The 21,526-nt window shown below is 38.8% G+C and overlaps 2 protein-coding genes across 3 annotated transcripts in view; both read right to left on the bottom strand.

Annotated features, from left to right (window-relative positions):
• The window catches only part of NELL2 (neural EGFL like 2), a 400,969-nt gene extending 394,092 nt beyond the window's left edge, over positions 1–6,877 (bottom strand). Inside the window, exon 1 of one of the 2 annotated variants that reach the window (XM_073882092.1) lies at positions 6,860–6,877. The gene's annotated coding sequence lies outside the window, so the exon portion shown is untranslated. Of the gene's footprint in view, positions 1–5,748; positions 5,838–6,859 lie in introns of those variants that run through there. The other variant, XM_073882091.1, reaches the window with a different exon arrangement.
• The window catches only part of DBX2 (developing brain homeobox 2), a 133,153-nt gene that overhangs the window by 56,414 nt on the left and 55,213 nt on the right, over positions 1–21,526 (bottom strand). The gene's annotated exons all lie outside the window — the stretch shown is intronic.

The following is a 21,526-nucleotide window of genomic DNA, read 5'->3' as shown; positions in this document are numbered from 1 at the left end:
TTCAGTAGTCATTAAATGAGAGGAAAAATCTTGATGTGAAATAACAATTCTTTTAGCTCTTCTACAGGGTCAAGGATGTAAGCACTGCATTTTAAATATGATACTGCAAATGTGTCTCATTTAAAATGCCATCCAGACTTGTACTCTTATAATACAAAGTGCTAAGCACAAATCTCATACAATCTATTTCTTAACTCTGACTTTTGATTAAACTAGATAGTTACACAAAAGGTCCAGGCATAGTAGCTGGTACTTAATGGTTTCCTTCCCCTTCCCCTTGCCTTTGGAAGTAAGAGGACTGGGAGCATGTCTCTCCTTTCCTTAGAAAAATGATAAAACCAAAAAAAAAAAAAAAAAAAAAGAAAGAAAACAAAAAAAAAAAGAAAAATGATAAAACCTCTCTGAATCTCAGTTTCTGTCTGTGAAGGATAGTTACACCACCTCATCCAGTCATTGGAAGGGATAAAAAATATAACCCGTAAATAACTAATTGTAAGTAGTTGCCCAGTAGAAAGTAGCTATTATTAACACTGTTATTATTTTTTTGAGTGGTTTGGCATAAACTGCATACTCAAACTTCTAACCTTTACAATACTCACTGAAACCCAAATCTAAGTAGACAAACTGTGCTTGAATCTTGTTGGTATTATACAGAAAACCTCAGAGGTGGCTAAGCACCTTTACTATTACAAATTTCTTAAATGCGAGTTTTTTTTTTCAGTGTCAGCCTTGGGGTTTTAATAATAAAATTGCATCATCCATCTATATTCTAGTCTGTTCTTCATTAAAAATCAGTTTCCAAGGAGAAAATCCAATTATGCCAATACGAAATCCTAGGAGTGGTTGACTGAAAAAATCTGAGATCTTGTTGAAAAAGACACAAATGGGTCCTTTAGTGGCGCTGAGGTAGCTAAGTTGAAAATGCCAAGGAAAGTTGTATTTCTGTGGTTGTTATTTTATTACCCTTTCCAGCAATCTTCCCCTGGAATGCCCTTTAAACTTGTAATTCAGGCACACTTTATCCTTTATTGTATTTCAATCTGGGAGGCAAATAACTTCATCAACTTACTCGAAGACCGGGAACCACCAAGAATTCTGGTTAGAGTTCTAGTATTGATTGAGCTCTTAATTTTCCATTCATTAAATTAGGACAATAACCGGACCGCCCTCAGGACTGTGTCGGCAAGAACGCTTCTGCTCCCTCTTTGGTTCCCCCTCCCCTTTCCACTGCCAGCGTTCAGAAAACATGGGGCTGAACTGATCACAGTAAAATGGCTTCCACTAAACAATCTCAGATTAAGTAAAATTCAGCTTAACATCATTATAATGGCTTTTCTCTTTCCTACAAACTATGCTTACTCCCTTCTCAACACAGTTCTCATTGCCCCATATGAAACCCATGAAATCAATTTCTCCTGGTTTTGGTCACTCCGATCACTTCTGCAAGCCCAGGAGAGCCTAAGACTGAGCTCCGGAGCACTCTATTGTTTTCAAAAACATTTAAAGGTACAAAGGAGAATCCAGGCCAGGAGACTGAGGAGACAGACAGACGATAACTCAAAATAGTATGGCGTCCTGAAGCCAAGTGAAAAAAAACCTTCAAGAACTGGAAGTGATCAATTATGTTAAACACTGGTGATGAGCAAAGGAAGATGAGGGCAGGTTACGGATCATCAGACTGGACAGATGGAGGCTGCTGTTGGCTCATACAGGTGTGGTTTTGGTGAAATAAGGCTTGATTCGAATTGTTATAAAAATGGGAGCTGAGACCATAGAGACACTGAGGTTTGCTATACAGGATAGTAAATAAGTTGGTAGCTACCACAGACATAGACAGAAGGGAGATTTCTTTTCCCCTTTTAAGATTGTTGATTAATATTATAGCACTGATGGCAGAGAAGAAAGGAGACATGTAATGATACAAGACAAAAGAGAGATAATTATGGGGCGCCTGGGTGGCTCAGCCGGTTAAGTGTCTGCCTTCAGCCCAGGTCATGATCCCAAGACCCTGGGATCAAGTCCTGCATTGGGATCCCTGCTCCGTGGGGAAACTGTTCCTCCCTCTCCCTCTGCCCTTCCCCCCACTCGTGCTTGCTCTCTCTCTTGCACTCTCAGTCTCTCTCAAATAAATAAATAAATAAAATCTTCAAAAAAAAAAAAGAGAAGGAGATAATTATGGCACTACAATTCTTGAGAAAGTGAAAAGAGATGGAGTCCAGTGCACAAGGGTTGTCCCCAAATGCGGAAACAAAGACACTTGCACTGGAGCAGAAGGCTATACAGATGTGGGCAGCCTGTTGGTGGAAAAATAACATTATCTTCTGATTATTCTCAGTGAAACAAGAAGCAAAATCATCCACTAAGAGCGAGGAGCAGAGAGGAGGAGTTGGAAATTTGAGATGAAAGAAGAGGGGTGAAATACTGATCCCTGAGAGAGAGAAAATACATCAGTAGGGAAATGGGAACTGTGGTCGACTAAGAATTGCAAATGCTGCACAAAGGTCCACTTGACACAGACAGTCATGAAATTTAAAAGAGATCAATTCGAATAGTTAGGTGTTTTTCCCTGGTGATCAACTATAAACTTGGGAAACATTTATTGACTGTTTATTATGTGCCAAGCACTGTTCGAAGCATTTTACTTTTATTAATACCTTTGAGTCCACAACAACCCCATGAGATGGGCACAGATGAGGAACCAGAGGCACAGCGGCATTAGGAAACTTATCCAAGGTCACAGAGCGAGTAAACGCTATCCCAGGATTCAAAGAGTGTAGGTCCAGAGCTCAGACCAGCCCAACCAACGCACAAATTTCGTGCCCTCTGGCGGCCCACCCTGAACCTGACGCAACCTGACACACGCCCTCTAGACAACCAACCCAGAGCAGGTTCCAGTGCTTACACGTCATCCCTCCCATGCCACTAGGCCCTAACCTTCACCCTAGAGGGTGAAGAACTATACCACCTATTTGCAAATAGTTGGGATTAACCAGTGTTGGTTTTCTGCCACTTGAGTAAGGCAGAGGGGAGGCAAGGGACCTGAGGGTGTTTGCAAGTAATTAGACAATGGAACCCAATCTGGGCAGGGAGGAAGTGAGAACAGGAACTAGAGCAGTGGACATTAAAATTGGCTTCATCGGGGGCACCTGCCTGGCTCAGTCAGCAGAGCATGGGACTCTTGATCTCGGAGTCATGAGTTTGAGCTCCACATCAGGAGGAGAGCTTACTTTAAAAACTAATTAATTAATTAATTAATAATAAAATAAATAAAAATGGTGTCACCAATGGATTGGAAGTCCTGGTATGACTGAAGAATTACCATGGAGGCAGTGAGATGAATGGGATATGAGAACTGAGATTTTTGAGGGTGGTATAGTGATTCATAAGGACAAAATCTAAGGTTTGACCAGAAGAATTGGCAGCTAAAGTAAGAAGGAAGGATGAGAAAAAATTGTAAGAGAAAAGATCAAGGAACTAAAACTGGATGGAGTTTCCACATGAATCAGGGGTGGTGATGGAAAGAAGAATGTGAGCTGGGTCTTAGAGTCTTCACCAACTGAGAAAGATTGACTAGAAGAGTGGGCAAGGATGAGAGGATGCATAGAGTCAGACAGCCTTGCTCCAAACAGGGGTTACCAACTCGTCCTAGTTTGCCCAGAACTCTCCCAGTTTTAGTACTGGCAATCCTACATCCTGGTCCTCCTTGAGCTGGGGATTCTGTGAGAGAAGGAAGGATGAGGTATTTTGTGGAGGAGGCAACAAAAAGATAATACCTGCTCTATCTCCAGGTCCTGTGTGATGTGGCTGTTAGGAATTTTAAATCATAAAACTGCCATGTGGTGGTTACTACTACTATATTCAGCTCCTCATCTCAGAATGTGAGATGGGAGCTTTGCTCAAATGATCTGCTTTATTTGAGACAAAGGTTTCCAACACATTTTCCTCCCATTTTGTCTGACTTGGTCCCTTAAGGATAGCGATCATGTTTCTGATCTCATTAAACCTAATACGCTCTAAAAGCTATAGCTAATTGTCTATGATCAATAAGTGCTGTAAGTGAATGAATGGGCTCAATGGGAAATATTGCTCAGTTGAGAAAGTCATATCCCACAAAAGAGCCTGAGCACTCAGAGAAGGATTAGTAAGGCATAATCAGCCGACTTTCATGCATCTGCAGCGAGACACAGCTCTGCCAGAGAAGCATCTGCATCCCCCACTCCACCATTTCAAAGGATTCTGGGTCTAAGGTTCAGAGAATCATACTATTTCACAGATAGAAAAAAACATTAAAGATGCTTTAGAAGTTATTAGAGTCATGGCAACCATCTTCTTTGACTAAACTCTTGCATGAATTTTCCACTCAGATTGTGTACTAAATATAGTTTCTGTGTATTTCCAGTTTCACGTGACAGCAAATGCTCTATGATATTTTCTGATTTGAGGACCATACATAGACAAAATTTGTGACATATTAAGTGATTTAAAAATAGCATCTGCACAGAAAAAGCCTGAAAGAATACACTAAAGGTTAACTGAACAATAATCCAAAAGCTGCAATGAGACCACCAGGCTGGTGTGAGCTGCCTTCCAGATCTTTCCTACCTTTTAACCATACATACTCTTCTTCTCTCTCCTTATTCTTGTCACCAAATTTCTCAAAAGCAAATTTGATAATTCTTCAACCCCAATTCACTCCTTGGCTTGCAATCTTTGGCCTACATCCTCTTAGAAGGTCACCAGGGATTACACTGGTAGGCATTTCTGAGAAAATCCCAGTTTCCTATACTTGTACTATTTTGAGCAAAAACAAATAGACTGTGTAAATATGAGCTGATGGTTATACATTTGTTAGTCTCATACAAAATTATAAATCAGAAAAAAAAAACCTTGGATAGACCACCTATCCTAAGTTGAGGTTTAAACTTCCATCTCTCCAAATCAGGACTCAACTCTCCTTGAAATTCTTTTAAAATTCTCTTCCCCAGAATATTTTTTCTCTGAATGTTCCTTCTTTGGTTTTCTTAATTGCTTCTTTTCTTCCTGCAAAGACAGGTAATGCCCAAGAACCTGTATTTGGACTTCTCCCTGCTTTCTACAAGGCTGATTTTTATTAGCCATGTTGTCTACTATTGTGATTTCAACTGTTATTTCAAAACAGAATGTAGCCCAAACCAAATGTTTTAAGAATTCTTCCCAGCAGTTCCAGCTCCTTGCTGAACATCTCCACCTGGGTCTCCCACAGTTACCTCACATTCTATCCAAAATCCCATTCATCTCCCTAAACAAAACTAATTCTTCTGATTTCCCTAACTCTGTTAAAGAAGCCACCAACCTCATGGCCACCCAAACTTAAAATCTCTATTTCTAATCCACCCTAGTCATTTAAAAATTTTAACTTATTCTCCCTCACTCTAGGTCTGACAATCAACAGTTCTTATCCACCTCTATGATCATAAAATCTTCTTAATTGCCTCACTGCCTCAGTTTCTCCACCTTCCAGTCCATCTAGAATATTATTTTCAAACTGATCTTCTTAAACCCGGTGTTAGAACCTCCTTTATTCAGAAACCTTTAACAGACTCCAACTGTATGGCTAAAGAAAGTCAAACCTCCCAAAGGGCACCCAAGACCCTTCCAGGCTGTGAATATGTCTCTGATGATACAGCATCTGCACAGAATCTTACAACAGATTCACATCTCTTAGATTCTAAAATCAGAAACAAGAAAGTCATGAATAATCAAAATTACCCTGGAAAAGTCCTTCGACAGGCGCTCCACTGGAGACCACGAGTTGGTTCAGCACAGCCCGTTTTTCCTCCAGCATTGGAACAGATTCCTGTTTCTTTGGTTGAGCACCAGATGAAGTAGTTGGCTTGCTTTTAGGGTCCATTTTATATGAAAAATGCATATATGCATATCTTTAAAAATTAGAATCACACTCAGCTCAGTGATATGCTCACACTTGAGAGGCACCCAGAACAGAGACAAACTGAGGGAACCACAGAATCACATGCTTCCTGTCATGCTCACTCCAGGCAATCATTGAAAGGAATGATGGGCAGCATTGCCAGCACTATCTAAATTGCCATTTTTCTCTCTTTGATTTCTAGGATTGTTAGTTTGTTTTGCTAAGGTCATGATCTTCCACTGTTTTGTCCTTTTAAAAAAGTTATTTAGATACATGCCTTTATTCCCCCCCCCGAACTTTGAAGATAGGAATCATGTCATATTCCTATTTGCATCTTTACCACACTTAACACTGTACTGCATCACCCTGTAAATATTTTCTCAGCAAATCAAATTTGCTTCGATTCGTTTATGAGAGTTAAGTGAGTAACAGGGTAGTTTTTAACAGAATATGCCTAATGATAGTGTCATTTCCTATTTTATTAAGAATCTATATCTTTTTCCATGAAAACATATTGGCAAAGTCTTTTCTATTGCAATTATTTAAAAGCAGCAGCTATTTTTTTTCTAAGTAAACTAATTTATTTTACACACAGTAATAAAAAAATATCAGTAAACTCCAGCAGAGGCAGTGAAATAGATTGATATATGCTTGCTATCTATATCTGATGACCAAAATACACATATTAAAGTATATGTAATTTAAATACATATTCATATATTTATATTCCAAAATAATAATAACCTAGAGTTATTTTAAATAACAAGGAAATAACTACTATAATGTCATGATTGTATTAAAATCATGAAAAAAACTGATAGCATCCCAGCATTAGACGATATAGTTTTCCAATGTTATTTAAATATACTCTACGAATATAACTACAAACTTCCTAGAAAATCATAATTATATTACCCTATGTAACCTGAGATTATTACTAGAGCTATTTACCTTGGGGAAGTGTAAGATATCCAGAGCTGCTTCTGGGAATCAGTTTAAATAAATCACTCTGTGCATTTTGGGGGACATACAAAAATAAATTTTGGACGCGCTGCCACATCCTCTAGATACCTGTATTTGATTCTTCCTGAAATTTAGTGACAGAATCTACCCTGTAGCATCCGAGAGGGCACACTTGGCAGGTTTGAGAAGTCATCTTGAGTTGGGGCAGAGCTAGTGACCATGTCCCAGAAGCACTAAAGGGAAGCTATGAGGGTGACTCTAGGTGTGTCACACAGCCTTGCTTCCCTGGGCAACATCTGCCGGACTTTGAGAAAGTTCCTGGGAACATTGATCCCCCAACGAAGGCTGGAGCTTCCTCTGACCGCTAGAGGGCTCCGGGGGATCATTACTGCAGGCCGCCCTCTAGGGGCGGTGGAAGGAAACGGCCTGGCTGTGTGATGAAGTTTACATTCCAAACACCAACCAGAACTGGACCCTGAGGCTAAAACAGAGGCACCCAGGCGTGCCTGGGTGGCTCAGTCAGCTAAGCGGCTCCCTTCAGCTCAGGTCATGATCCCGGGGTCCTGGGATCGAGCCCCGCATCGGGCTCCCTGCTCAGAAGGAGCCTGCTTCTCCCTCTCCCCTGCTGCTCCCCTTGCTTGTGCACTCTCTCTGTCAAATAAGTAAAATAAAATCTTAAAAAAAAAAAAAATTTACCCCAAAGACACAGATGTAGTGAAAAGAAGGGCCATATGCACCCCAATGTTCACAGCAGCAATGTCCGCAATAGCCACACTGTGGAAAGAGCCGAGATGCCCTTCAACAGATGAATGGATAAAGAAGATGTGGTCCATATATACAATGGACTATTACTCAGCCATCAGAAAGGATGAATACCCAACTTCTACATCAACATAGATGGGACTGGAGGAGATTATGCTCAGTGAAACAAGTCAAGCAGAGAAAGTCAATTATCATATGGTTTCACTTATTTGTGGAACATAAGGAATAACATGGGGGACATTAGGAGAAGGAAGGGAAAAATGAAGGGGGGGAATCGGAGGGAGAGATGAATCATGAGAGACTATGGACTCTGAGAAACAGACTGAGCGTTCGAAAGGGGAGGGGGGTGGGGGGATGGGTTAGCCTGGTGATGGGTATTAAGGAGGGCACGTACTGCATGGAGCACTGGGTGTTAAAAGAAAACAATGAATCGTGGATCACCACATCAAAAACTAATGATGTATTGTATGGTGACTAACATAACATAATAAAATTAAATTAAATTTAAAAAATAACAAAGTAGAGAGAGCCAATGAATGTGGGGGTGGGCCTTGGGTATTTGGAGCTGGATAAAGATGCTTCTGGGTCACTGATGCCAAGACAGCTTAGTAGAGAAAGACCTTCCAACCTAGACATTTATGGCTTTTTCACTCATGTCCAAAGATGTTACCCTGAAGGAGAAAAGTTATATGTCAGAATTAAGAAAGAATAGAATATATACAGGCTTTGGGATCAGACAGATATGCCTTCACATTCCAGCTTTCCCATTTACTAGCATGATATCGTAAGTGTGTAATATATTTAGTCTCTGTAATCTTCAGTTTTCTTACCCAGGAAATGTAATGGTAAGTGTTTGGTATACACAGTGCTTCAAAAATAGGACATAGTCGAGGAAAGGAAGGTGTACTTATTTTGTTATTTTTATTTAAGCTACTACAATTGGAATCTCTGAAACTCTGGGCAGTATCATTCATTGCTGTCCCTAGCTACCTTTAATAAAATCTGGCATCTCCGTCAAGCCCTACCAAGACTCCATACTAATAAGAGCCAAACCTGGTAAAATGTGAGATGCACAGGAAACTCTACAGCTCCTAAAACTGCTGTCTTTTGTCCTTTGGATACAGATTTTTAATTGTTCTCATGAAAATCAGAAGGTAGCCTATCTATCTAACCCCCCACCTGGTACAGCTGATAGGTCAAAATGGAACTTTAATCGGCATGTCTGGTATTTTTGGTTCCACAAGGGGCCAGAAGCCTCATGCCAAGTGCTGGTGGACAGAATCAGCAGAGTGGGAGGAAAGGTAGTGGGAGGGGCCAACCTACCTACCTAACACCTGCCAGTCTCCTTGCCTGGTATTGACCCATACACTTAGGCTCCACCTGTTAAACATCTCAACATCAGGCACAGATGATTCTAATCTCATCTTATTCTGCCACCGCGAAGGTTTCCCTGTCCCATCTGTTTTTGCATTAGCCCCTTGGACACTTACTTCAGCCTGGATTTAAACTGTTCCTCCCCTAGCTTAGATTTTAAGCTTAAGACCTCTTTAGAGTCAATTTCCCCAACTCTCATCCCACAAATATCCTACCTGTCTCAGATTATTCCTTTCTCCCTGACAACTCTCAAAAGACCAGATAGTTAAGGCTGCATTTTTTTAATAAGAGATGAGAGCTAGCGTTATTGCCTGAAGACACTGAACCAGCGTAGCTGGTTCTTCATAGATGTAGCTATAGAAATAGGATCAATCGGTTGCATTAGTTAGTTTCTGTTAGTTAATATTCCTATTAAGGAAAAAGCCAGAAACTACACAGAAATGACTATTCATCCTCTAGTGAAGAATGTAGTTAATGCACAATAACTACATATTACTTATTAACTAATATGGTGGCTTTTGTCTAATCTCTTTATGGCAGAACATGTGCTTGGAGTTTTGCACTTGGGTTTTTCCCTTCTTCTTCTCCTCCTCCTCCTCCTCCCCCTCCCCCTCCCCCTCCTTCTTCTTCTTCTTTCTTCTTCTTTCTTCTTCTTCTTCTTCCTTCTTCTTCTTCCTTCTGCTTCTTCCTTCTTTCTTCTTCTTTCTTCTTCTTCTTTCTTCTTCTTCTTCTTCTTCCTCTTCTTCTTCCTCTTCTTCTTCTTCCTCTTCTTCCTCTTCCTCTTCTTCCTCTTCCTCTTCCTCTTCCTCCTCCTTCTTCTTCTTCTTCTTCTTCTTCTTCTTCTTCTTCTTCTTCTTCTTTCTTCTTTCTTCTCTCTTCTTTCTTCTTCTTCTTCTTTTTATTCCTGTAATAATGGAGGATTTCCACAGATCTATCTGTTTTTCTCCTCTGGAACCCCTGGTGACCAGGAGCATACATTTCCAGGATAGTAAGGTGGGAAGTGAATGGTGCAGGAATTAATTAGTGGTCTAAGAATTGCAAGGGATAATAATAAATAGTCTACCCAGATGTTACACTGGATTTTAGAACTTGTTAGACCCCAATGTGACATAATAGATGGACACTGACATTCATCTTAAAGTACTATAGGGTACCTCTTATTTCCTCTATGGTCTCAGTTTAGCATGCTACCCTGTATGTTCTTATTGAGGAGGAAAAATTCATGTACTTGACTGGATGTGTGTCAATATTGCTATGAAAAAAAATGTTCAAATTCTGTATTGGTGCATTCTGTCCTACAAAAACAAGCACTGTCTCTATCCATATGTGACAGAGAATCTGCCACACTAGTCAATTACAAAACCTAATCTTTTGAATTACTTTGAATTAAACATCAAAGGTTTAGATGCCAGAAAAGGCAACAACAGATTTTTTTTTCCATTTCCACGTTACAAAACTGCAACTCTGAAAAAAAAAATTTTTTTTAGGAGTTTACTGCTTTCTAGAGTGTCTGTCATCAAGTTTTGACATAAAGTATTTCAGGCACCCAATTTAGAAAACAAACAGCTATTAAATGTCCAAAATGTCTATCGCTACAGATGTTCTAATAAGAGAATAATGTTAATGTGCTTCTTTCTGCCTCCTTCTCAAAAACTAGGCAGTTCAAGGTGTGTTTATTCACTCTTACAAATATATTTCCCCACTCTGTCAAAAAGAGAAGCATAATTCAGTTGAAGTGCATCAGAATTGTGTTTCCTTATACCATATTATGTGATAAGCTATAAATAAAATGAACTCTTTATGAATACATTATGCATAGGATATGTTCCCAGGGTGGCATATAAAGAGTATTTTAATGACATACATTTTTCTAGGTAACCAAAAGCAAGTTGCTATTTCAACAACCCATGGACTGAATATAAAGCAATTTTAAAGGTCCTAACACAAACTCGGTAGTCCTGGCCCCTGAAATATTGATGTCAACACAGTAAGCTTCATCTAGAGAATTATTCCTTTAGGGAATTATATGGACCACATGAACTTTTTAAAAAATGCCTTTAATACCATATGAATAGAATTTCTATTTTAATGCTAAATTTCTTTAAATGGTATCTATCATTGCATACCTTTTAGATATAAACAAGCACATACAATTATTATATTGTTAAGTTATATGAATAATTGGGAAACATAACAGAACCCCAAATTTTATAATTGAGCAGGGAAAATAACAAACCAAAAACCATGCATAATGTGAAAGTGTTCACAATATACATTATTAAAAAGCTGGATATAAACTTTATATAAGGAATAATCCTGATCTCACAAAAAGAAAAAACACATATTCTTAGAAAAACCTAGAAGAAATCTAACAAAATGCTAACAGTTAGATACCTCTTTGGGGTTGGATGTTCTTTCTTTCTACATTTCTGCATTTTTCTATTTTTTGTAATAAGTATTAATTTTACTGTCAGAAATAATATCATTTCTTTATGAAACAAGTATTTGTTGAGTCCCTATAGTGGGCTGAGCACCTGTGCCAGGCACTGTTCTAGGCACTGGGTGTACCGTTGGAAAAAAACTAAGCCTTTGCCCATTTAGAGAATATGTTCTTCAAGCAGTGGAGTGGGGGGTAGGGGGGAGGCAGAGAGACAATTAACAAATCAGTGTGTAAATAAATAGAATATTTGCTAAGGAGTGGGGAAAAGTGCATTAAGGGAATAGGGAAAAATAGGAAATGGGGGAGTGTGGGAAGACATTACTGATGAGTCCACATGGAGGGAGGGTGAGACAGGCAGCAAGTGCAAGAGTGAATTGCCCAGGTACTGGGGGGAGGAGTAATCCAGGCAGAAGAAATGCCAAGTGGAAGTTGCCAGGGCTGAAGTTTGCATGGCATGCTTGAGAAAGGGTGACAGCTGGAACTCTGGGTGAGGTGAAGAGTGACAGATGATGAGCTCAGAGAGGCTGCTCACAATCAGGGCTTAAGACACTGGCTTGAGGAGACCATTTGTGCCGTGGCCTGACTCGCATTTCAGCTGTGTGCAGAATAGACTATGGAGGGCAGAAGCAGAAGGCTGGGAGGCAAGTCAGAAATTATTACAGGGGTCCGGACAGAGATGAAGGCGGTTTAGGTGAGAACAGCATTGGCAGGGTGGTGAGCAGTGTTCAGATACCACAGTGCACTCTATAAAAAGGGGGAATGAGTGAGGGATTTGGGAATTGTTCATAATAAAGTTAAATTGTGTTTTGCATATGGGATAGTTTATTCTGTGCGTCAGCCGCACTGGGCTAAGGGATGCTCAGATAGCTGGTAAAACATTATTTCTAGGTGTGTTTGGAAGGGTGTCTTCAGAAGAGATTAGCATTTGAGTCAGAACTGAGTCAAGTAGATGGTTCTCACCAATGCCAGTGGGCATCACTCAATCCTTTGAGGGACTGAATAGAATGAAAAGATGGAAAAAAGGTGAATTCGCTCTCTCTGCTTGAGCTGGGACATCCATCTTCTCTAGTCCTTGGCCATCAGTGCTCCTGGTTCTTGAGCCTAGGGACTTCACTGAATTATCCCACTGGCATCCTGGTTCTCCAGCTTGCACACAGCAGACAGTAAGACTTCTCAGCCTCCATAACTGCATGAGCCAATTCCTATAATCTCCTCTTACAACTATTTATCTATCTATCATCTATCTATCCATCTATTCTATTGGTTCTCTTTCTCTGGAGAAACCTAATTTCAAGCTATATTACAAAGCTGTGATCACCAAGACAGCACGGTATTGGTGCAAAAACAGACATATCGACCAATGGAACAGAATAGAGAACCCACATATGGACCCTCAACTCTATGGTCAAATAATCTTCGACAAAGCAGGGAAAAAACATGCAATGGAAAAAAGACAGTCTCTTCAATAAATGGTGCTGGGAAAATTGGACAGCCACATGCAGAAGAATGAAACTCGACCATTCTCTAACGCTATGCACAAAGATAAACTCAAAACGGATGAAAGAACTCAAAGACAGGAATCCATCAAAATCCTAGAGGAGAACATAGGCAGTAACCTCTTTGACATCGGCCATAGCAACTTCTTTCAAGATACATCTCCAAAAGTTAGTAAAACAAAAGCGAAAGTGAACTTTTGGGACTTCATCAAGATAAAAAGCTTCTGCACAGCAAAGGAAACAGTCAACAAAACAAAGAGGCAACCCAAAGAATGGGAGAAGATATTTGCAAATGACACTACAGATAAAGGGCTGGTATCCAAGATCTATAAAGAACTTCTCAAACTCAACACCCAAAAAACAAATAATCAAGTCAAAAAATGGGCAGAAGACATGAACAGACACTTCTCTGAAGAAGACATACAAATGGCTAACAGACACATGAAAAAATGTTCATCATCATTAGCCATCAGGGAAATTCAAATCAAAACCACATTGAGATACCACCTTACACTGGTTAGAATGGCAACAATGGACAGGGAAAGAAACAACAAATGTTGGAGAGGTTGTGGAGAAAGGGGAACCCTCTTACACCATTGGTGGGAATACAAGTTGGTACAGCCACTTTGGAAAACAGTGTGGAAGTTCCTCAAAAATTTAAAAATAGAGCTACCCTATGACCCAGCAATTGCACTCCTGTGTATTTACCCCAAAGACACAGATGTAGTGAAAAGAAGGGCCATATGCACCCCAATATTCATAGCAGCAATGTCCACAATAGCCAAACTGTGGAAAGAGCTGAGATGCCCTTCAACAGACGGATGGATAAAGAAGATGTGGTCCCTATATACAATGGAATATTATTCAGCCATCAGAAAGGATGAATACCCAACTTTTACATGAACATGGATGGGACTGGAGGAGATTATGCTAAATGAAATAAGTCAAGCAGAGAAAGTCAATTATCATATGGTTTCACTTATTTGTGGAACATAAGGAATAACAAGGAGGACATTAGGAGAAGGAAGGGAAAATGAAGGAAGGGGGAGAGTTGAGGGAATCAGAGGGAGAGATGAACCATGACAGACTATGGACTCTGAAAGAAAAATTACCAGACTTCTGTTTTTTTTTAGAGAGAGGGAGAGAGAAAGAGAGAGAGAGAGAAATCGAGAGAGAGAGAGAAAGTCAGGGGGAGAGAGAGAACTCAAGCAGGCTCCATCTCATAACCCCAAGATCATGACCTGAGCCAAATCAAGAGTCAGACATTCAACCAACTGAGCCACCCAGGCACCCCCAGACTTCTGACTTTTAATGCTACTTCTGGTAGCAGCGCATGAAATATTCTTCCCTCACCAAAATAATAAATAATGAAAATACTGAAGAAAGATGAAGGGACCACACTGGAAATTGGGCTTGAGATTCGAGCATGATGCAAGGCAGTCTCCTACTCATCAACCTCCTAGCCCATTAAAGTGACCTGTACAAGTATTCTAAAGTCACACTCTCTGAACGTGTTTCCTGGGGTACTCTAAACTCCTAAGCAAAATCATGATGGAAAGAAGTCAGTTAAACTCAACAGCCTTCCAGAGGGGGGGAAAAAAAAAAACAATAAATGGTTATTAGCATTGAAGTCAAAATAGAAATCATCCGTCTTATTTAAGAAAAGGAAAAGTCACTGACATTGGTCACTCTTCACACTATTAAAGGAATAATTAGAAAAAGTAACAATGCCACCAAAATTAAGTAACATCGAGTCCAGAACATCACGTGCATGACAATGACCTGGAATACAATAATCCATGTAAAGAAAAAGAAAATAGATACCTGAGTGCTAATGGCATCTACAGTCAATTAGACATTGTCTCTGCCTTATTATTTCATAGATAACCTTTTATATATTTGTTTTTCCCATAAATAATTTTAATGCTCTTTATATTCATACATTATGACAAAAAAAGGGTTAGGACAAACATTTCTAATCTAGTAAAATAAATCTCCTAATTTCCTTTATTTCTAATGAAAAAATTAATTGATGTTCAAATTGTTTTGGATTATTTTCCACTTCTCAAAAGCATTATTGGCGGTTATATCTAAAGGTAAAAGGTAGCCCTTTTGCAAAGTTAGAAATATGCATGTAACATAATTATCATTTTTGATGTCAGGGAATAAAAATGATTATTTTATGTATTCTTTCTGGTAACTTAAAACTTTGAAGATTTGCTAAGTTAAATTAAATAATAGCAATTTAAATGGCCAGATCTTTTCCAAATAAGATAAAATATTAACTATTAAACAAAAAGAAAAACCCAGATTGGATAATCTGAGTATTTTAAAATTAGGATATATTAATAAGAAGTTAAGAAAGATAATATCTCACCAAGCTCCTCTTCATATTAGTTTTCATCTAAGACACACACACATACACATATATAAATTGGGAAACTATAAAAACAAAATCTTTTCCCAACCCCAAAATTGCACAAAGGTAGTAAAAAAAAACCCCCAAACTTTTAATATTGAATAAGCATTAAAGCAGAATGTGATATCCACCATAGGCAATGCACTAAAAAATTTCAGAGAAAGGAATCTCATCTCCTTATATAGCCAAGCTGATTCAACTCCTTACAAACATGTCCACAAGATAAACAATACCTAGTCTTCAAGTAAGAGTAGTTTACAATACCATTTGTCACACATCATACTCCTCAATTTAGTAATTTGGTAATTGGGGTGGCCATCTGGGTTAAATAACCGGCTACACCCAGAAGAGAAACAAACTTCTCATAGCTTTATGGCAGGAGGTAGTTTTAAAATGTGGAGCAAAGCACCCACCAGACAAAGGCTCTTACCTTCCCACAGGGACTGGAGAGAAGTGTCTTACCTCTCTTGAGGCCTGCATTCAAAGAGATGGTTTCCGGGTCCAGGAGAAAGAAATTCCTGGGTCCTAAAGCTGACAGAAGGCCTATCTAGTCCTCAGAAGATTTTATATACATTTCAAAGAAAGGAGAAGTACTTACAAGTTTTCTAAAGTAAATGTTCCAAGTAAAAGAAGAATTCTCTTCCCTTATTTTCAACAGAGAAAACTCAGTTTATTTTTTATTTTTATTTGTCTCTATAATAACTACATATAAAAACTATAAACATATGTGTGTGTGCATACACAACTATATAAAAACTGTTTTATTCACATTTGTGTACATACACATACAGTATATTAAGCACATATAGTAAAAATTGATGGCAAAACAACTAGATGGTAAATGATGGTAACAAAAAAGACTAGATGGTAAAAATTCACCAAAAAGTTAACACTAGTTATGTTTGCATCATAATTTTTATTTCTGTCCTTCTGCTTTACATTAAATGATTTTATCACAAACATATATTCTTTTATTTTTAGTTGAAATTAAAAGAAAAGAAAAAATAGGTTGTTTTGAAAATATTAAAAAATATTTCCTAAGAATTCTCTGCAAAGACTTGCTCATCTGTAAGGAAACAAAATGCCATTTTTTTTAATTAAAAATAATGTGAGGCATTCAATGCAGTTATTTGTCATGCTTTGTTTGATTGGTTTCAAAGCAGTTTCTTAGTCAGTAAGGCCGAGGTGAGTGGTGAGGTTCTCTGAACTCAGTTTCTATATGCCTGGCAGTGTTCACATATGAGCCAAGGAGTAAAGTTGTTTGTTCTCTAGCATGATGAGTACAAAGAGCCAGACAGGTTCAGTGGCTGAGTCAATGAGCAATAAACGTAATGTTTCATAGCAACAGTGATTTAAGGAACAGTAGCTGGGCTATTTTCAGAAAGCTTCTCTCATCTGAGATAGAAGACCTTATAACTGCCTCTCTCCCTTAGGAATTCTTTTCCCACAAGAGAAACAGACTTCTTTCTCTGATGCACCTCAACCCTCACAAGCGGACGCATAGCTCAAATATTTCCAAAAAGCTTCTCAGCCTCCGTGAAAATAAATTGCTATCTGGATTGTCTCACCAGATCACCGAACAGATGGTAAACCATCTGAAGCCAAAAATAAAAACCTTCTGGGCTCAGGTCGACAACTCCACCACAAAAGGAACAAAGCATGGAAATTGGAGCATGCAAGAGAAGTGATTGGTTGAAATCTCTGCACCTGGAGTGCCTGGGACACCAGGAGCCTCAAGTCAGGGAGCCCTGGGAAACATGGGTCTTCTAAAGCGTAATGCAACATGCAGAAGCGCATATAGGCCTGGGAGTCAGGCAGAACTGACCTCAAATCTCTGCTTAGTTACTTACTAGTCCTATGACTTTGGGAAGTTATTCTTATTGAGCTTTGTTTCCTCAACTGAAAAATGGGGACATCACTGGTTTCATTAAAGAGTTGCTGTAAAGGGGCGCCTGGGTGGCTCAGTTGGTTAAGCGACTGCCTTCGGGTCAGGTCATGATCCTGGAGTCCCAGGATCGAGTCCCACATCAGGCTCCCTGCTCGGCGGGGAGTCTGCTTCTCCCTCTGACCCTCTTCCCTCTCGTGCTCTCCATCTCTCATTCTCTCTCTCCCAAATAAATAAAATCTTTAAAAAAAATTAAAAAAAAAAACTTGCGCACCTGAATTTAAAAAAAAAAAAAAGAGTTGCTATAAAGATTGAAAATATACATAAAATTCCTGGCACAACAGAGGCAATCAATAGTTGGTAGCTATATAATATCCCTACAGTACCTCTGTGACATGACTGGACTTCGAGAAGATTTGATTTGGTTGAGAATTAGCTTACATCTGCAACTGTGAGACTTAACCCAAAGTGATCTCTCTTTTGTGTATTTCTTCAACATTTTATCCATATTATGCCTTGAAGCTATTGTATTCACCTTGTATTCTTAAATTTATTATTTCCCACACTAGAGTTGAGCTCTTTGAAAACAGCAACCACTGAATTTGTGATGGATTAATGTTTCATGCTTCAGGCAAATTTATCTACCTTACAATAGGAACCAATACCAGGGAGGGAAGTTGTATTTTCGAAAAGAGCCAGGAAAAAAGAAATACCCATGTATATTGCCTTTATGTCTGTGTTTACAACTAACCATTCTATGAAGAATGCAAAGGAAAAATAGTAATAATAATAATGTAATTCAATGGTTTGTGAAATTTTGCTTATATTTGTCCCATTAAGCACATGAAGTACTTTCGAGAGCTACAATGTAAACCTAGTATATGGGTTAGAAGAATGCATGCAAACATCATGACATAGATCTGGTTTGAAAGAAAAGGCAAAGATACTCACTTGGTCCAATTTAAAAATGAGTTAGTCCTCCCTTCTTCCTTTCACCCCCTTCTTTCCTCCCTCCTTCCCTCCATTTCTGGGTAGTTGAGTGCGAAAGCCACAGGGTAGGGCCAAGCAAGGCAATCTTCAATTTGCCCTTCCATCTGCATGCTCCACTGCTCCTTTTCATGAACTCTGCTCCAGCTAAATTAAAGCACTTGCTCTCTCCACCTCTGTACTTCTATTCACCCTGACGACCCTTCTGCAGGCGCATCCATGCTTCACTCCCAGCCTCCTTCCCTATCACCCCTGCCCAATATCTGAACCTGTCCCATCTGCCCTGCAAGGCAGAAAATCTCCAGGGTGACCACCACCACAAGAAAACATTTTCCCCCTCCTAACTTTTTCAGAACTTTCTCCAGGTCTCTCTCATGGCCTGTCACTTTCTCCATTGCAGTATTATGATTTGAGAGCATATCCTATCATCTCAACCAAATTGTAAACTTGTTCAGAACACAAAGGGGAAAATTTCCATCTGATAAATCTTGTGATTCCCTAAAGCATATAGTGCAGTATCTATAACACACTACTGGACATTCAGTCAGAATCTGTTGATGATTTATTAGGAGACAAAAAGGAGAAAGGCCATATTAGATAACAAGAACAAAGAAATGAAGATGGAAATTAGTAACATTCACTCATTGATTCAACATGCACTGAGTTCCGGCTATGTGTCAGGTGCAGTGAAGAAAGAAAGACTGACAGAAATAGTGGAAGACAAAGATAGACCACGATGGCAGAAGCCATATGGCTCCATGGAGATCTCCCAAGGTCGGCCTAAGAGTAGGGACTTCAGATCAGAGTTGATAAGAAGCCAGTATAATGATTTATAATTACTTATGACTTATCATATTATTCATGAATTAGTATTTATAATGATTAATTGTTTACAATGCCTCTTAATAGACACTATTTCAGTTAGCCATCACAATAACTCTGTGATATTTGCAGATGAAGGAACAAGTTTAAAGAGATTAAGAAACCTGCCCAAGGTTAATGCCAAGGTTAATAAAGTTAGTACTTGCTGCAGTTGTATAAGGCAGGGCTAGGATATAAACCTAGAGCAGTGTGGCTCAGAACATTTCCACATCATGCTCTATACCTACCATCCATAGGTGGAGAAGAGCCTGGATAAAGAGGGTAATTAGCAGAAAATTCCTATGACAGCAGCCTATTGGATTAAGGAGTTTGAAAGGAGCCAAAGAGGACATACTGAGGATATGCCCAGTGATTCCCTACCTTCATCCACTAAGCTAGGTTCTCAAAAGTCTCCAAAAAATAACCCTAATCAAATTCTAAACCAAATCTGTTGTAGAAGATGTGCAACATCAGAAATGCACAGGTAGTATAAAGGCTTAATACAAACACTTGTTTGTTTTTCCAGAAAAGACACCTAATTAATTGGTATTATTTGGGGTGAAAAAATCATCATCTTACCAGAAAAAGGGACATTCCCAAAGACAGGTGATCTCGACTCTTCAAAATGTCAATAGTATGAAAGATAAAACAAAGGCTGGACACTAGATTTAAAAACTTCAAGAGACAGAGACAACTAAATGATGTATGTGACCCTTGATTGGGTCCTGGATTTTTTTTAAGGGGGCTGTAAGGGACATTATTGGTATCAGTTGAGGAAATCTGAGTACTGACTATATACTTATTGTATCAATATTAAAACTGTGGGTGTAACAATGGCATTGCAGTATGTGGGGAAACAACATGGTTCTGAAGAGATAATGCTGAAATACTCAGGAATGCAGTGGCATGATGCTTACAACTTATTTTTAATTTTTAATTTTTTAAAAGATTTATTTATTTATTTGAGAGAGAGAGGGAGAGAGAGCGAGCACAGTCAGGGGGAGAAACAGAGAGGGAAAGAGAGAAACTTAAGCAGACTCTGAGCAGAGAGCAGAGCCCAATGTGGGGCTTGATCTCACGACCCTGAGATCATGACCTGAGCGGAAACCAAGAGTCAGACACTTAACTGACTGAGTTACCCAGGCGCCCCATTGCAACTTATTTTTAAATGATTCTGCAAAACAATCACCTATGTGTATATGATGTGAAAGAGGAATTTTTTAAAGTAGCAATGTTAACAAGTGGTGCACCTCAGTGATGTTCAGCAGGGGTTCATTTTTTTAACTTTGAAATATTTCAAAGCAAAACGTTAGAGAGAACATGTCCTCATGCTAGAAGAGTGGGGAGCATTTACAGATCTCTATGAGTAACTTTTAAAATACAGACAAACACTCAAATATCTACTTGCTAAATTATCACCCACTGGAAAGTTCTTGTAAATGGTATGGAAATACCCAATACTATCACCGGCTCTCTTAAATCTCGAGGTAAATTGTGTCCTTTAACATTTGTGTGAACTTTCAAAGCAGAAGCAAGCCTTGGCTAAAATTTCAAACTGAAATAATTAGGAAACAAAACAGTGAATGTTCAAAGCCCTCTAACAGTTTCCTGTAATAATGGGAGAGCTTTGAAAGGCTTAACCATAATATTCCTGTGGCTTTTTACAAGGATTAAAGTTAAAAAAAATTTTTTTTTAGTAATCTCGGCAACAGTGGAGTGAGAGGGGGTAATATGTATAAAAATCATTAAGCAGAAAATCTTCGAGAATTACAGTCTTCAGAAATTCATTTCTGTTATTTTCTCCCCACAGCTCTTCTGCACGAGAAAAGGACTGAGGTGGTGCCAAGAATTTTTTACTATAAAACATTATGATGCTAGGGTGGCTCACACATCCAGGCAACATCTGGCACACCCAGTAAAGAGAACTGCAATTAGTGAAGGGCCTGTTAAAGATATAAGACATTTAAGAGTTAAATCATGATTTCTTTTAATGATGAACTCAGTTTGGAGATGGGAAAAAACAGTTTCAGATTTTTATTCCTTAAATGCTATGAACGGTGGAAAAAACACAAAACCTATTTTTTCCTCACACTCGAATTCTCAAAATCCTTATTGAATTTCTACTTCATTGTGTGACTTCAAAATACGTCTGAAAGCTAGCTTTTCTCTATTACTGTATTTGATCTTATAATGCTTTCTATAGAGCTTCACATGATAGAAACATTTTCCAAGATGTTTAAGTAAATGACATTTCTGTGAAGTAACTGCTTAAATCTAGAGTGACTTGACAGTCCTTCAAAATGTAATTTATAAAGTGCTAAACAAATGCTAGATCTTTTTAGGGAGGAAAAAAAGATTATTTAATCACATGCCCTCTCAATTTGTGTGGCTTTTTTTTTGTTGTTTAAGATGTTATTTATTTATTTATTTG

The sequence above is a fragment of the Callorhinus ursinus genome, unplaced genomic scaffold (assembly GCF_003265705.2).
Source record: "Callorhinus ursinus isolate GAN/ISIS: 27379988/994484 unplaced genomic scaffold, GSC_fseal_2.0 scaffold44, whole genome shotgun sequence".
Lineage (NCBI taxonomy): Eukaryota > Metazoa > Chordata > Mammalia > Carnivora > Otariidae > Callorhinus > Callorhinus ursinus.
Note: the sequence above shows the minus strand (reverse complement) of the source record. Positions and strands in the feature narration are given on the sequence as shown.